This window comes from Ptychodera flava, chromosome 19, assembly GCF_041260155.1.
Source record: "Ptychodera flava strain L36383 chromosome 19, AS_Pfla_20210202, whole genome shotgun sequence".
NCBI classification, from domain to species: Eukaryota; Metazoa; Hemichordata; class Enteropneusta; family Ptychoderidae; genus Ptychodera; species Ptychodera flava.
Genome location: NC_091946.1, coordinates 4,988,677 through 5,006,289, shown reverse-complemented (window position 1 = coordinate 5,006,289; position 17,613 = coordinate 4,988,677). Strand labels below are relative to the sequence as shown.

The 17,613-nt window shown below is 37.0% G+C and overlaps 2 long non-coding RNA genes across 2 annotated transcripts; one reads left to right on the top strand and one right to left on the bottom strand.

Moving 5' to 3' along the window:
• Positions 1-643: 643 nt before the first annotated feature.
• Positions 644-1,532, top strand: LOC139118213 (uncharacterized). Its single transcript, XR_011548635.1, has 2 exons — positions 644-982; positions 1,182-1,532. It is a non-coding gene; the product is annotated as an uncharacterized lncRNA (long non-coding RNA).
• Positions 1,533-14,553: 13,021 nt separating this feature from the next.
• On the bottom strand, positions 14,554-16,592 carry LOC139118436 (uncharacterized). Its single transcript, XR_011548710.1, has 4 exons — positions 16,167-16,592; positions 15,817-15,863; positions 15,299-15,559; positions 14,554-15,006 (listed from the first exon to the last, which is right to left on the bottom strand). It is a non-coding gene; the product is annotated as an uncharacterized lncRNA (long non-coding RNA).
• Between the last annotated feature and the right edge of the window lie 1,021 nt (positions 16,593-17,613).

Here is a 17,613-nt window from a genome sequence, read left to right as displayed (position 1 = left end):
TCAAGACCTTTGACAGGGAGGTTAACCCAGTCCCTTTTTAAGGTAAATAGTAGCTTGTGTCTTAAGTTGTTAGCTTAGCTTCATTATTAGTATAGTTAATTGCACGAGTAGGTGTGCTGTTACAGTTGTAATCACCACACTTATGGTCAGGAACTTGTAAACATCACGAGGCCGAAGGCCTCGTGATGTTTACAAGTTCCTGACCATAAGTGTGGTGATTACAACTGTAACAGCTCACCTACGAGGTGCGATTAACGACTTATACCACGAAAAACAGGCCAATCTTCTCTAAAATTTGAAGATTACTGTCAATAAATCGTCTACTTTTGATTTGAATATCCACAATGGAATGGAGTGACCCATTGTACGTCGAAAGGTTCACGAGGTCATTATGCACCTGGCATGCGAGTTTGGGAGAATGACCTATCCCAGACAAGTAGGACAAGGGCTCTGGTCAACTGCAGATCTGCATTTGAATAAGGGCTACAGAGTGGTATAATGCACCTGTGTAGAAGGAAACTGTTTTAGTCTGATTGGTCAGATAAAACGGTTTGCCTTACTGTATCTTGTTGGCTATTGGCTAGTGAGAGGCATTCAATCTGTTGATGCATGTGATTGCCTCGTCAATACCATTTTCGTGTTTTCGACTGGTCAAGATGGACCTTGTCAACTTGTCTGATCTGATGACCCAAGAGACTACCTAGAGTTCCATGGACGGCCATGTAAAAACAACCAAAGTGGATTTTACACGGGCAAACTGCCCTATAAGAGCAGCCGCTACTACGGAGCGCATAAAATCCACGATGTGTACTTCAACTTATAAAAGAGTACTTGGCGATGATAACACCGGACGGGATTGTACTATCGATGACCCTTGCCAAGGGATAATCAAGTTCTCCTGCCAGAAAATATACGTCTTTACACAAAGCAAATGTGCAAGATGGCTTGGCCAGACTGCCAGCACACTGGATATTCTGGCAAGGTAATTTATTCTTTTACTAAAATATTTATACACAAAACGAATTCTGTAAAGTTATAAAATTAAATTCATTGACCAAAACAATTTGTTGTGTGTGCGGCAGTATCACAGAATTTCTTTCGACTATTCCACAAACGTTACAAAAAGGCTGTACTTATTTCCATGATATTTGTGACATATGTCTTGTGTTTGATAATTTCAGGTGAATGCGGCAACATCTCTGTACCATCAGGGATTCGATGAGCAGCTTATCAAAGAACAAACAGGTCACAGATCAGATGACGGTTTACGCGCCTCAAATGTATGTCTACTGCACAACAAAAGCATGTGTCGAATATACCACCTCCATCTAGTGTTAAATCAGAGGAATCTGTAAGTAAACCAGTTTCTCAAGTTACGACAAAACAATGTAACAAAACAGACAAGATTGGTCCAACCCAAGAAGACGCCGAATCTAAAGATGGACAGCCTTCATCAACAAATCATGTTGCTTACATTGAGCATGGTTCAAAGAAAGTTAAAATTGAATTATAAAATGTGATGCTATAACATATCAGTTGAAAAAATTGTCTTCATTTTGCTATTGAATGTGTGTGAATGCTTTAGACATCTCGACTTGACCTATTGTTCTTTTGCAAATTAGTAATCAGTCATAGTTTTTTTCATATTTAAATAAGTAATCACTACACTTTTATTGATATGATAATTATTTTCTTTCATTAAAGTGTGGTGATTACTTATTTACATATGAATAAAAGTATGACTGATTACTTATTTTGCATAAGAACAATAGGTGTCAGTCGTGTTTTCAGGGATAAATGGATGGCAAGAACAATAGGTCACATGACCTGGAGTGGTATAAGTAGAATAAGTCCAATTGTTCATCGAAAAGACGTGCTTCGTGTACATATTAATTTGTTTGTCGCAGTAATCATTAAGTTTTCCAGTGTGTTCCCAGCGCAGACAGTGAATACAAGGAGTGAACCGGTGTACTAGTATTCGCTTGTAGTTGATTTTGTATACGCGTGTGTGTGTTGCGCGGGGTTTTCTGATGCATTAAAGTGACATTGTAATATTCATCACTCCTCCCTACTAATGGCAATAACAATAGGTCTCTAAGGGGAGCGCATATGGGGGTGATGAATTTTAAGAATGAGTAATGGAACCTCACTAACTAGCTTTTCCGCTGCGCGTGCTTTTGTTTGTTTGTTTTTGTTTTTTTTTAAATGTATAAGTAATGTACGTACATACGCAATACGCTATTTTAGTATAGGTACTACGCATACAACACCGTTTGTATTTGATTCAGATTTAAGTGAAGAAACATAAATTAATATTCGTATGTTTCTTAGAACGAGCTCGTTGAGATGATCTTCGTACACTGTGTCATGGGTATTAAGGATGAAGGTCAACTTTACATGAGTATATTTTGTATTTTGACATAGCTATGGATGACATCAAACCAGACAAAATACGTGAACTTTGCCATCAATATATCCAATATGTTCATATTGCACAAGAACAACCCAAAGCAGCCTAATAATGCTCGCGCATTGATTTATTAATGTTTATGTAACCAGGTTCTTTTATTTGTTTACATTATAGCCATAATGCCATAATGATACAGAGCGTTTACTGTGGCCAGTTTCTACAATGGAAAATATGTGTTTGGTGATTTCAACTATATCAATCCTGGTGCAAGTTTTCATGGTATGGTTCAGATTAATACCGACGACCGGAGCATATGGCTCAACGTTGTTGAACCAATATCCTAAGACGTGAAAAGTTGAAAGACTTTGTCGTAATACATCACAACTTCAATGTGCCATTGGAATGTCAGCAAAAAACCACTACCACATCTTATACAAGATAAATGGTCCAGATACTTTCATCGCTCATGGATTTACCAATCGTTTATGGCGATTAAAATAGGAAACTGGATGTTGGTTTTCATCATTTCCGATACAAGTTGGTGATTAAGTGGCTTATCTACACCGTCTCATGAAAGATAATGGATATGTTATTACAGCCCATGGAAAACAAGCAACAGCCATGACGAAAGAAGCAGGAAGATTATTGCAAGAAGAAGAAGATGGCAAAACTACAACACCAGAAGAATAAAAGTTCAAAGTGGAAGAATATGGACGAAAGAAGCTTTCGTTCTTTAATTGTTGTGGTGCAGCTGGACATTACAGTCGAAATTGTATTATCTTTAAAAGAATTGTATGTATTTAGTTTTCCCATACTAAAATTAAATTAATAGAGTTGCGACACTGAAGAAAAAAAAGCTATGTCACATAAGTTTTGGAATGTGTACTTTGTTTGTATTATTGTTCTAGAGAACTATCTTTTAGGACTCCTATGATAATCAAATTCAGTAGATTTATAATTGATCTTGCTTATGAGTAGTTTTACAATTTGAGAAAAAAAAATCTGATCAATATTTTTTGCAATTGTATTCTAATCATTCTGTTTGTAAGACTTATAGTTGTATATTTCAGACACTTTCTCTAGCCTTTCAATGTATGTGATTCATATTTGCAAAATGAAAAGAAAGAAAGAAGAGGGTACATTTCCCCCTTTAAACTTCAAATATTGAATTTGAAATTGAACATGACAGATCAACAGTTTGTTTTGTTTTTTAAATTGCACCTTTCATGTCTTTTTACATGGTAACACAGCAAAAAGCAGTTTCTGGTTTATCTTTTGAAATGCAATAAACCAAAGTCAATTTAGTTTATTTGAAATGATTCAATGGCTGGTTTGAATTTATTTGTTGATGTTTGTGTGCAAACATTTGTAAAATGAGTAAGAATGTTTGTTTGTTTGTTTCTATGTGTGTGCATGTGTATCCCTTTGCCCGAAGGCCAAAAAGTGGGCCCACTGCCCTGAAGGCCAAAAAGTTTGCCCCACTGCCCCGAGGGCCATCTAGAAAGATTGGTCTTTGTCGATGAATGAGATCACACTTTCCCTGTTATGGACTCCCTCCATCCCCTCTACCCTTTGAAGGCCCCTAAGCCCCTAGGGCCTTATTTTGCCCTCCCTCTGTCAAGAAATGAGAACATTCTTTCTAGTATCATTTGACGTGATTGGTCTCATTCTGTAAACAGTCTTAAAGCTGATCATCAATAATCGAGATTTAAATGTTTGCGAACTACAAAATATTTGGCACATTTTACACACTGAAAAATGAAAATGTCTAAGATTAAAGAAATATGAAGTCAATATAAGTCTTGAATTAATGTTTGTTTTTTTTTTTAAAGCCAGTCTGTAAAGTGTGACAAACATTTTTTTTTTCTGGTAAGAACATTCTAACTCTAAGTATTATTAATTTGTTTTGCAGTATCCAATGAATAAAATTGAACGGAATAAAAAGGGCAAGCCCTTGTTCCACTTTGCAAAAAGTATGCTTAAACTACAACAGTTCAGTCTGTTAACAAATCGTCTGCGTGTGAAATGTATAATGTTATTATCCTTTGAGCGCTGTAATGTTTCCGACCAAAATTTTACTGCCACATTTTTGCTAAGTTTTATGAATTTTTCTGAATTTTTCGGGGGGACAATTTTCGACCAGTTGGACATCATATTTTATTGGCTACAGGTTTGTTTTTGTTTTTTAATCAAAACTTTGGCAAAAATTGAGAAAAAAAATTACTGAGGTATATTTTGTAAAGGAGTAAAATTGACATTGGCGCTCAAAGGGTTAACTTGATAGAAATATTAATGCAGTCTACACATGTACGAGCTAAACAATAAGCTCATCACTCTGTATCTCAACACCGTTACATTAACGATTAAAACAGAAACCGTAGTTGGTATTAACAAAAAAACCCCAAACAAATACTGAAGGGAAAAAATCGTTAAAAGTAACAACTTGTCATTTATAGTCGAAATGAATCTTTAGTGATTTGGTGTTGATTTGTTTGTGTGTGTGTGTGTGTGTGTGTGTGTGTGTGTGTGTGTAAATCTGCTTGGCCCTTGTGCCCTAAACGCCAAAAAGTAGGCCCCTCTGCCCCGAGGGCCAAATTAAAAGAGTTCTCCTGGCCATTGAATTGGATTACACCTGTTTTGGTATAGGCCCTTCAGGACTTTATGAAGGCCCCGTTTCCCCGAGGGCCATTTTTATTTTATGTCCCCCCTCATAAGCCAAGAAATAGGTTTGTCTCTATAAAAAAAATTGGAAATGTTTCAAACAGACACCTATCTAAATGATTGAATTGGTCCCATTCTACCAACACAAGTAAAGAAAAAAAGTTGATCTTTTCCCCCCCTGCTAATAATTATAGATTTTACCTGAAATGGTCAATGATTTGGGGAGTGTTTTTCAATTTATAGAAGCAATCGCTACGGGAAAAAAATTGAATGGTAATACAGCAACCGATCAAGCTAAAAGAGGAAGAACAAAGCTGTGAAAATTATTGTTTATTTTTTTACACTTTTGATTCAGTTTTCAAATAAATAAATAAATAAATATGTTTGTTTTGCAGAGCATGTGTTTGGTTTAATTAAAAAAAAACTGCACCAACGTTAACAGAAGAAGTCTAAAAGAATTCAATTTCTGTTTCACTAGTTGGAATGTGAGGGATGCATACAACAAAATCTCGTTTGGCCTGTTTATATTAAGATGGAAGAAACTTTTACTCATTGTCTTGTTGCTGTAGAAATTTGGATAAAATGTGTGTTTTTTCCTTGGGTTACATATGTTCAAAACATATTTTAATGATCTTGATATAAGTAAAAGACCTAGTTGTATTTTTATAATGGAATGATAAAGCATCCAGATAGCCAAACAGACAGAAAGTCAGAGGAAGAGAGGGGGGATGTGTGATTTAACTGAAAATAGACCAGTTGATTAGCTATCTGTCCTAATGAAACGTCTCCCTCTCTCTGCCTATATTCCACACTTGAACCTTGCCAGTGTAACGGCCTGAAATTTTTGCCGAAAGTGTAAGGCACCTCACTTCTGCCATCTTGGGCTTCACTGACTTTGTACTATTGTAAAGTTGAAAAAAGGAAAACGACATTAATTGATGGTCTTTGGGGTGTGAGGGCCAGAATTATTATCCAAAAGGGTCATCACGTCTTCTCTTCTACTTTTCTCATAGATCATACATGATAGAAATATAAAATTTGTTATATTTGATAAATGCATAGACAGAACTCAAATAAGGTACCCCGTTTTTGCTTTGCCAGAGTTAAAATTTAAAGGACAATCACAGTTGAGAGGGGCTTGTAAGAGCTGGTGAATCAATAAAATTGTTGTCTATTGTTGCTGGGTGTACTACCAGAATGTTTACCAACAAACAAAATGCATGAGAGCAAATCCATGTTGGTTGCATCTGTGCAATAATCTATGTGTTGCAACATAATCGCAATCATACCAATCCATAATCCAATGACAGTAGGTCGGAATCGGAAGACAATAGTTGTAAACATAGACACAAAACAGCACAGGACAGAACTCATCCATTTAACTTATGGGCAAATTTTGGGTTAGTGAGGGGGGACTCAATCTATGGTATGAATGCAAAAATGTGATATTCTTCTGAAGGTATGAATCTGAAGGGAGAGTCATCTGCTTGTAATTCTTAGGGATGAATTCTATGTTAGTTTGTTTTGAATTCTGAGAAGGACTCCTAGTATAGGATGTAAAGGAGGATACTTCAAGCAGGGGAATATCTTTGAATTGAATCCTGAGAGTGAATAGAAAGGTTTAATGGTACTAGGTTTGTACATTACCACAAATTTCTTGTCAGTAAAAAGTATTATTCAGTAAGACCGGAACAAGTGAAAGTTTGGTCCTCTTATTTTTTCACTTAGTTTAGCCCGTATTATGATGTTGTGCTTTTTTCCTTATTAAGCTATTAAGTTTCAGAAGTTGTACTTGCAGACCTTTTCTAAACACGTGGACATCAAGTATCAATGAAAGAAGAAAGCTATGGGTAAAAAAACAAAAACAAAACAATTTCTTAGGATTAGCAGTGTATTTATTTTTTCTATATTTAAAAAATCTTGTATGGGGAGGGGTGGGGCTTCAATGTAAAAAAAAAAACTAATTGAAATAAGGTTGTCCAAGTGCATGGTGAGATACCACATACTTCACAAGTTGACATGATTTCCTCATACAGTTGGCTCTATTTCGTCATGATGGCAGAAATAAAACACAACCTGAAAGGTACCTTCTAAGTATTGAATCATAGTTCTGCATTTAAATAATATTCCATGCTCTTTTTCTACTCTGTGACCCAAGGATTGTTTCTCAGTGGCAATAAATTACTATATCTTTCAGGTATTTAACCTAAATTTCCATGATGATTACTTCGATGACTGCGTTGGAACATACAAATATTACAAGTGGCAAGCATTACTTTCCTGATGTATCATATTTTAGTTGTTAAGGAAGAAAATGTTGTGTCACAATAACTGATGATATCTCCTCACGAACAAAACTATTATAATCCCAAGCTTCGAAATGTCCTTCAAATATGTTCAACTATGAGTCAAGTATTTTTGCAGAAATGATAGTCCATGACGAAAATCTTTGATGTTGAATGTTTCACAGATACAGTATTCTGGAAGGATGACAGGGTAGGGTGGACTGGATGGTCACGTGTACGTTCCTTGAGACACGATCATTTCACTGGCATCAACCTAGGGATGAGTTTCTAATGACGAAAGTCTCATGTGTACAACCTAGTCGTCCACTTTCTTTCTTGGCGATCAGCTGATTAGAATCAACAGCCACCTGAAAAGAAGACAAATGATCAGAAGAGTGGTTATACAAGTGCTATGAAATTTATGGACAATAAAAAGCTGAAGGAAAAAAATATCAATCTGCACCAAATTTTTTGATTAACCCTCATATGATTCTGTATAAGTGTAGTGGAGAAGGTAATTGATAAAAATTAAAATAATATTATAATAATAATAATTATAATAATAATAATAATAATAATAAAGTGATGTGATTTTCTCTTTAAAAATCCATTGACATTCAAAATAAAAATACAGCACTGAATAACAAAAATTATTTCAAAGTTAGTAAAGGTGACAATAACACTAAAAGCAAGCAAACAATACTAAATACAAATAATTTAGCACAATATAAAGTATTGTAAATATAGTGTTGTTGTGTATGTTTGATCACAGAGTAATATCAGACAGAGTGGCAACAGCTATTGTTTAAGGCGTGAAGCGGTTACGTAAGCAATCCATGTTTGCCTCGCCTCACGAAGCTCTTGGCTCTCTTTTCCGAAGAGTGCCGACCATGCACCCTTCGGTAATTTTCGGATTTTTACCAATTGTTAAGCGAAAGTATGTTCGACAAAGCTTGTGTTGTTGTTGTCGTGTGGTGCTGATCGGAATTGATGTGCTGACGAAAACGGGAGTGTTTTGAGCTTCAGGAAAGTGGGTGTTACCGTTTTAAAAATTCCTCTCATATTTTTATGAATATATAATGAGTGTGTTTGAACCAAATTTGAAAGTCTTTTATCGATACTGTCTGGTTTTACTCAATGGTTTACGGTCAGTCATACCGTCTTTTACACGTGCGCCAAGAAAGGACATGTTTATGAAACTGCTGGCGTGTTATGTTTTGATTGGCGTGAGGCAGTGTTTCTGGCTTGAGAGCTCACAAAGTAACTATGGTTGCTACGCGACTGGCAGTACGATGCCATCTCGTCGTATGTTTCGCATAATCTCGTGTAATTATCAACCACAAACCAAGCCTCCAAAAAGTTTAACACCTTTGAAGCTCATTTTAATATGAAAAGCCAATAGTCTACCGAGACGACCATGGAACAAAAGGCATGCAAGTGTTGCCACTCTGTCTGATATTACTCTGTGGTTTTATGTAAATTTGCGTACAATTTACATCAGTTGGTGTGATTTGTTTAAAGTTCATGTTTAATGACGGGAAAGAAATATTGTGAAACGGTCAACTCTTAGATTTTCATTTGATTAGTCACTTTATTTTAACTTTCATAGATACCATCATTTTCATCGGTTTATTTATTTTTTACTTTTGGAACACAGGTCTGAAACAGAATTTAAAACACGTATAAACAAGGTGATATAGTAGTAATTGCTTTTTTGACTATGCAAGCTCTCATTCAAACATGGCATAATTTCCTTTGTGTTTCAGTGTCATGTCTGATGTCACCTTCATTTGGTGCTAAAGTCAATGAACTTTGAACTCAACGCAGAACAAAAAGTTGCATACTAGGCTTTAAAAACTTTGCGTGAAAACAAATCACATCTGACATTGTAACTTGTGATTGTACAGTTTACCACTTTATCAGGATAATATATTCAATTTTAAGAAACAAACGAAGTTTGTGAACATTTATAACCAGACGACGGATCAGATGGGAGACGTTTGAAATGACATCAAAACAGCGGCCGTCAGACACAGCATACAACGCGTACTTCGCGCATAGAAAGTTTCCGATCATGCACACTTGAGTGACTGTCGATCAAAATTGTGTTACAAAATCTCTCTCCCTTGCTAGACATTCGCATGTATGTGACTCTTTGCGTCTGTTTACAAGGTATATGCTTCCAGTTCTAGCCCATGCACAGCTTCCAGTTTCTTTCTTAAAGCAGTTTATAAAATTGCTTGACGTGTCCCCTACTCGACAGTAAGATTAATTAAAAGAGGGCAGATTTATTTTTTCTTTTGCTTGTTTAAAGCGGTTTCCCACTTTCTTATAGCCAAAATGATCACACAGATTCACTGCGCGAGGTGAAATTGTTGTAAAGATTCAACATCGCCGTGATAACTTAATTTCACGAATCGATTCAGGGCCCAATTTTCAAAATAGGTCCGACTTTCTCATATATGCACCATCAAAGGTATAGAAAACAGAACATTGACTTCGACCTAGCCTGCACATCGATTAGCTCCGGACCCGTAGCGTAGCCCCATCGGCGCAGCGTGTTATGTAGTACATGGCATGACCTGTAGAATCACATCACTGGAGTGGTTATACACCAACAGTTTAACCACCGAAATAAAACATTTTAAGCGACACCTGTGCTGCTTCTGTGATATTTCATTAATTTTGTTTTCCTGTCATTATAGTCAATGCAGTTTTATAATTATAAAGCCTAAAACTGGAAGTTAAGAGGCATTGATGGAAAAGCAACCACGCGATCGGTCCTTCTAGAGGACCATGGTGTAACCAAGACGATGTACGTGTGGTGTTGAATACAAACTATCACTGTTTCACGGGTTGAACATACTGCAGATTGTGAGTGACTTCTAACTTTCAATCCGACTGAAACGGTTAAAAAACAATCTGGACACAGAATTGCAGATGTGGAAAGATAGCCCGACGGAGGCCTTCTAGTTAGTTGTAAACAAACTCGGCATAAGTCCCATTGCAGAACGATCGCGATGTCAGCTGGGTCGATGTCGAAACATTGTAACAATTTCACAGGGCCCCTGGATGATTGACAGGTTACCTTTTGTTCTGTGCTTGATTATTTTGGCAGCGCGGCGAGCGGTCGACTGCATTGCATTTGCACTGTAGATCGACAAAGTCCACCATTTTCTTTCCATGAAAATCGGCAGTTAAAACACTCTTGCTTACAACAATTTTCACTCTAAATCATCGCCGATGAAAGGGATTCACTGCTATTCTTTTGAGAAGGCGAGGAGATGATAAAAATTAGTACCGTACTTGTGAAATCATCACATTTTTTCACTCCATGATTTACGTGAGTACCGGACAATCGAACGCAAACAGTATCATTATCTCGCGGGTCAACGACACGCGGACAGTATCGCTCGCGTTACTTCTAGTGCTTGCAAAACGATGTTATTCTATCGACTACCGTAATGGATATGTCAGTTCCCTTTAAAAATTGATAGATTTGATTCATTGAACTTGAAAAATTATAAAATTGAACACTGTTTTCCAACTCTCTCTTCAAACTCGTATTCGTCGCTAAGTGTAACGTGGTCACGGACAACATGCACTGTACTGCATGCCTCATGGCGCTAGCGCCGCGTATGTTGGACGGCGTCGCTCCTTTAGTTTACATTTTAAAGGCAAAATTTCACATTTCTCATACTACCTACTCCTTTATCGAATGTTGAAATCGTGAATGTACATGCCCCGGCGCCCCTCCCTACTTGTTTGATAGACAAAGCCAGGTCGGGTCGATACTGCATATCAACATAGAACAGAAATACATGATGTAAGGTATTAGATCGAAGAAAATGAAAAGTAATGAAATATATAGCAACTGAAATTACCACATTATCCGTTGACTCTTTTCGTCCATGCTGACTGCAAAGAATGGCAATTGTTCCCTGTTATTTGCAGCAAAGTCGGGAAGACTCGCTCTTATCCAATGTGACTGCCATACGACGGTGTATATCACTACCCTGCTGTGAATAAGCTCCAAAATCAGCCATAGGATTTATCTTCATCAGGTCAGGGGCAGGTAGTGTGCTACTTTCCCAAGTTTTTCAACTTCTGAAGCAAATAACGTATGTCCCACATTCCTACATTTCTTGTTCGGCTCGAAGTTGTGCTGCTCCGCGAAAAACATTCGTGTACACCAGCCTCAGCTCCTGCACAGAGTGATCGAGCCCATCTATTTTCACTAGGCTAGGGGGTCTTTTCATCACCTAGGAGACGTACGTTTGTACCAGCCGGCCATGACAGTGATCTATATCTTTCCAAAGTGACCTTTATCTTTTTAAAAGTGATCTATTTCTTTTTGAAAGTGATCTATAAGCCCAGGCAAAAGTGATCTATATCTTTTTAAAAGTGGTCTATATCTTTTTAAAAGTGATCTATATCTTTTTGAAAGTGATCTATAAGCCCAGGCAAAAGTGGTCTATATATTTCCAAAATTGTCTAGGCCTAGGCCCCCTATATCTTTTTAAAAGTGGATCCATATAATCCAATCTATTTTCAGTAGGCTAGGGGGTCTTTCCATCACCTAGGAAACGTGGGTCTTTCTATCACCAAGGAGACTTACGTTTGTACTAGTCGACCATGACAGTGGTCTATATCTTTCCCCAACAAAGACCCCCTAACTTACCCAAATGTTCTATATTTTCTCATAAAGACCCCCTAACTTTAAAAGTGGTCTATATCTAGCCCTATACTACTCACGTATAGACATGTATGGTGTTGATGTATCACTTGTCCTGGACAAATTATTAGTCCAAATGCACGAACATGGGCTAACTGGCATGCTGTCGGTCAACTTCTTGTCTTGGAATAAGAATATGCGTAGAACTGTCAAATCTTAGCCAAGATTCAAGACCTGTTCTATTGCGTGATTTATGGATGCTTCAAACAGTACACTCAGTGTGACAGTTTTCGGACAGGGTAGTGAATCGTTTCGTAAATGACCAGCAATACGAAATCTTATTACCATACCTTTCGAAACTTTATTGTGATTATCCTCAAACTGTTGACACGAGGGAAGTGGTATTTCGGGGTCAAACTTGCCAAATGTTTGACCCCATGTTGAGGGCGTAGTAATCGGACTGCAATCCCAGAAATCGGACGTCGTGTTTGGAATGTGATTAGGAGCTAAGTATTGATAATATGAAACTTCAAACCACCGATTTTTTATTTCGATGTGTTTAGAAAGCTGTATATAAGAATATTTCATGATAATTAGTCATGTTTAATCCATGGACGACTCAACCATATTTCGACGTGTGTGGCGCTTCAACTTACCGCACATGGGCTGTCTGTGCGTGTTGCTTTCGGCACCTTGTATCGTACGGTGTGGCTAACTTCGCTAAGTTTGTTCAGTGAGTATTACTTATAATTGTTTCCATTGCATATTTTGTTTGTATTAGAATCGCACAGGCATTATTTAATAAAAATAGCGAGTAAATTTCATTGTATGGAATTATTTACCTGTCTAGTTTGATCAATGGTCACTCATTGTGTACGTGTGTATGTCATAGCAATTAGCATGGGGTAGGAAAGAGGTCCATAGTAATTACTGATTCAGTACTTGTTGAGGATACTTTGATGGTGGTTTCAGATTCTTATCATGTCCTCTCACCAGGACCTGCGTGTATGCCCACCAGGACCTCCGACAGTCTCTCCTCTGAGCTCCCCTGGGCATAACATGCAGCAACAATTTTAAGTTGACAAAATAAAACATTTATTATTTCAATCATATAAACTGTGGTAGTTCACCCACAGGCGCTTGGCACATTGCTTGGATAATAATCTTATTTATATGTAGAATGTCTAAATACGACTTGTGTATCAATAAAAAAATCACCGTACGTAAAATAAGTGTAGGCCTATAGGCTACGTGTTGACTGGCACTATACGGAGTGGCTATGGCTGCCTGGCTCGGGCCCGGCGAACGCACTGCATAATCATCAATGTTTAGAATGTCTGCATGACTTGATTATTTGATAAAGAATAACGGTACGTGATATTACTGTACATGTCGGCTAGCCAAACCGAGCGGCTGTTGCTTCAGGGCTTGGGCCGTGCTTGGGCCCGTTGTCCACTGCTGCACAGACATAAACTCAAGGTGAGAAAGCTTTTCACCGCCCGATTTCATAAATCAGCGAAATTCACGAACTCTGAGCGTTTCCGGCGATAAAAACTGGTCAACGGTCAGATGGTTGGATAAACAATCGATCGAATGGCTTCTTTTGCCTAAATTCATACCTTACCCTATGCTACTGGCGAGAAATCGTCTTGAAATCGGCCGGGCACACCAACCCAGCGCCGGCCATTTTGAATAAGCTGCATGCAGATGACGTATTGTCTTTCAATTGCTCTTCTCTCATTGGACGCGTACATTGCACGCAGCTTATTCAAAATGGCCGGCGCTGGGTTGGTGTGCCCAGCCGATTTCAGGACGATTTCTCGCCAGTAGCATAGGGTAAGGTATGAATTTAGGCAAAAGAGGCCAGTCGATCGATTGTTTATCCAACCATCTGACCGTTGACCAGTTTTTATCACCGGAAATGCTCAGAGTTCGTGAATTTCGCTGATTTATGAAATCGGGCTGTGAAAAGCTTTCAGACCTTTAGTTTATGTCTGTGCAGCAGTGGACAACGGGCCCAAGCCGGGACCAAGCCTGCCCGGTTAGGCTAGCCGACATGTACAGTAATATCACGTACCGTTATTCTTTATCAAATAATCAAGTCATGTAGACATTCTAAACATTGATGATTATGCAGTGCGTTCGCCGGGCCCGAGCCAGGCAGCCATAGCCACTCGGTATAATGCCAGTCAACATGTAGGCCTATAGGCCTACACTAATATCACGTACGGTGATTCTTTTATTGAATAATCAAGTCGTATATAGACATTCTACACGATTTACTATCCCAGCAATGTGCCAAGCGCCTGTGAGTTCGCCCCCACCAGTGGTGATGTCTGAAGTGTTCCCCTTCCGCTTCTTCATTTTCCTGTAGCCATGTAGTCAATGTTGTCCACTGTGAAAACAGTTTATTCTCCCCACCCACTGATTATTTTGAAATTTTCCCGCCCACTGAAAAACTCACACACGAACAGCTTCGTTGGCTGCATCTGTATTTGAGACACTGATAACACATTCAAACATTTGTAGTTTTATGACCAGTAATATATTTTTCTATCTGATAAATGTACATAGCAATTATTCAACATTTTTATTTTAAATTAGCAGAGGTAAATTTCATTTCAGATAACATTCAACACGTTTTGCATGTTTAGAGACTGTCAGACAGTATCAGGAAGTTTTTGCGTTTTTTTGTCGTTTTGCATCAAATTGGGCAACTCTGGTCAGTTTCAAAAAACAACAACCATAAAGATTATTAAATCTGAACAGATGAACACTAAATATTTATAAATACATCTAAAACATTCTTTTCATTCATGGTACTAATAATTTGTTGGACGTAGGATGAAGTTATTTTTGCTTTTTCTTTATTACTGCAATGCAGAGTGTAATTGCATGGGATTACAATGCCGCCTCCCAGGTCATGAACTGCAGGCCATGGATAAAAACTTCCCCGTGCTGTTCCTGTGATTTCACTACAAAAAGAAAGAAAGGAAGAAAAGTGAGACACAAATGAATAAATTGATGATCTTCATCACAGTTTGACATTCAGTTTTAATTGTCTACTTGATTGTGAAAAACTTTTGATAACTTTGGGTTTTGTTGATACTTTGATCCAATGCCTTACTGTGTTTATGATCTTTGTAATCTTTATAGTTTTATCTGAGCAACTATACAACTTTATCATTGAGATTTTCTTTCGATATAAAGAACGTAGTAGTCACTGAAAATGCTGAAGTTAACAATACATTGTAAAGATGTTGTTACCATGTAATGTGTGTTGCCTGTTCTTGTTGTATAGGGATGGAGAGTGCTTTGCTCAGTATATATGGAACGTGACCTATTGGAACATCTCTTATTTCACTTGCAGTTAGACCCAGTTCAATATTAACCAGTGCTAATGACATGGTATGCGGCATCACATCAGGCATCCAAACCATCAGGGCATGTTCATCATGATCATTGAGGTATTCTTTTTTCACAGGTAAAACCATTCCCAAAGGTGGCTGGATTTGATAAATATGGTAACTGAATAAAAATATACAGTTGAAATACAATCAATTCAATATGTATGTGATTGTAAATGATACATGAAAATTTTAACCATGAAATAAAAATTAAGAACAGAAATTATGGAATAATGATGGCTATTTTGTTTGATTTTCTATTGATATTTGGTTATACACTGTAAATCATATGATTTTTTAGAATGTAAATTTACAGTTTTGTTTGCATATATATTTGCAGTCTAAATAATCAAAACAGACAAGGAAAAGATAAATTACCCTTTAACAACTGCATTCCTTATGGTAACACTCTGTGCAGTCATTTTCTGTAAGAGAGTAATTATAAACATGATGAATGTGATAGAAATTTGTTATGTTCACAAAAGTAAATTAAAGTAATACTAGATGTAAGTTTTGGCCATTTGTGGAAGATTTTGTTTCATGTATCAACAACAATATCTTGCTCTACTTCTCTTAAACTACCAGACGTTTCACTTGTTAAAATAACCAACACACTCATACATTGTGCACATAAATTGATAATTTCCTGTTACCAGTTGTCAGCACTTGCTCAAATGAAACTGCTACAGTTAATTACACTTCATCATAAAATTGAAAGTTATACACACCTTAAAAATTCAGTTCAAACAGTAAAGACCATTGGCATCAGTAAACAAACTCCAGGTAACAGTAAATCGTTAAGACCATTAACACATAGTAAACAACTCTGTGAGGGTGATTAAAATTATATAAAATTAGTTTATATTTTTTCTTTGTGTAAGCTTCAGTTTCTGGTCATAATCCATATATTCCATTTTCCAACATAGCCTATCAATCACATACAACAATCGTTTTCATGGTTAGCAAATGAATTTATGTCTGTAATTAGATTCAGTTTTCAACAATAACTGTACTAGTTGAACACACACCAAATAGTGTTGAGAAGTTAAATACTGGAAAGGTCATCATGCTGTATTGAAGTTTAGAAAGGTAAACTATTCTTATGTGTATTGTTAGCCTAGAATCTCTTCTTCATTCAGCTCTCACCAAGCCTCACTCAGTCTAATACCCCTGCACTATATTTTGAAACCATATACTTTTTTTAGTTGTATAGATGAAAACTCTCATAGCACATCACATGATACAACTGACAGACCTACAACAATACCGAATACAAATGACAGTCATACACAAACAATGTACACAACAACAACAACACAGAACACGGACAATACTACCGACAATAGCATATCACATAGTACAGCTGATAATCCTACAACAGTCCCAAATACAAATGAGAATCATATACAAACAGTGTACACAACTACAACAGAGACCACAAACAATAATACTGACAATATAACACCAGAACACAGGAATAATACCACTAATATAACATTAGATGAACATGACCATAGGAACACAACCTTACGCAGTAACAATACCACTACACATGACACTACACAGCTTAATACAAGTGAGTGTGCATTTAATACATGTACCGATGCAAGCAACATTATACCTGATACTGTTACTATCCACATGCAAGATAATGATAATGCTACAGTGAAGAAACACAACACAATAGAATTAGACAGACCTGAAAATAGTACATGCACAATACTTACTGGACATGACACAGGTACTATCATGCAAAACAGACATGACAGTAATACAGAAGTAATAGGAGGTGACAGCAGCAGTAGCAGCAGCAGCAACAACAACAACAACAACAGTTATTCATCAGAAACCATGACCCCATCTCAACCTGTCTCGCAAGGTTTAGAAGGCATTCTGAATTTTCCAGAAGTTAAGAAGAAGGTACAGAATAGAAAGAAATTAACTAAAACACTCCCAATTTACTTAACTGGAGAAACATCAATGAAAATCATGGTTGAAGAAAAGAAAAAGAAATTAATTGAATTTCTACAGAAAAACAAGAAAATACAAGAGCGAGAGAGAAAGAAAGAAACACAAGCGAAAGAGAAAGAGAAAAGAACATTAGAAAAAGAGCACAAAAGAAAGGAGGTAGCTAAGAAGAAAGCAAATGAAAAGATGAAATCAAATGTAAGAAAA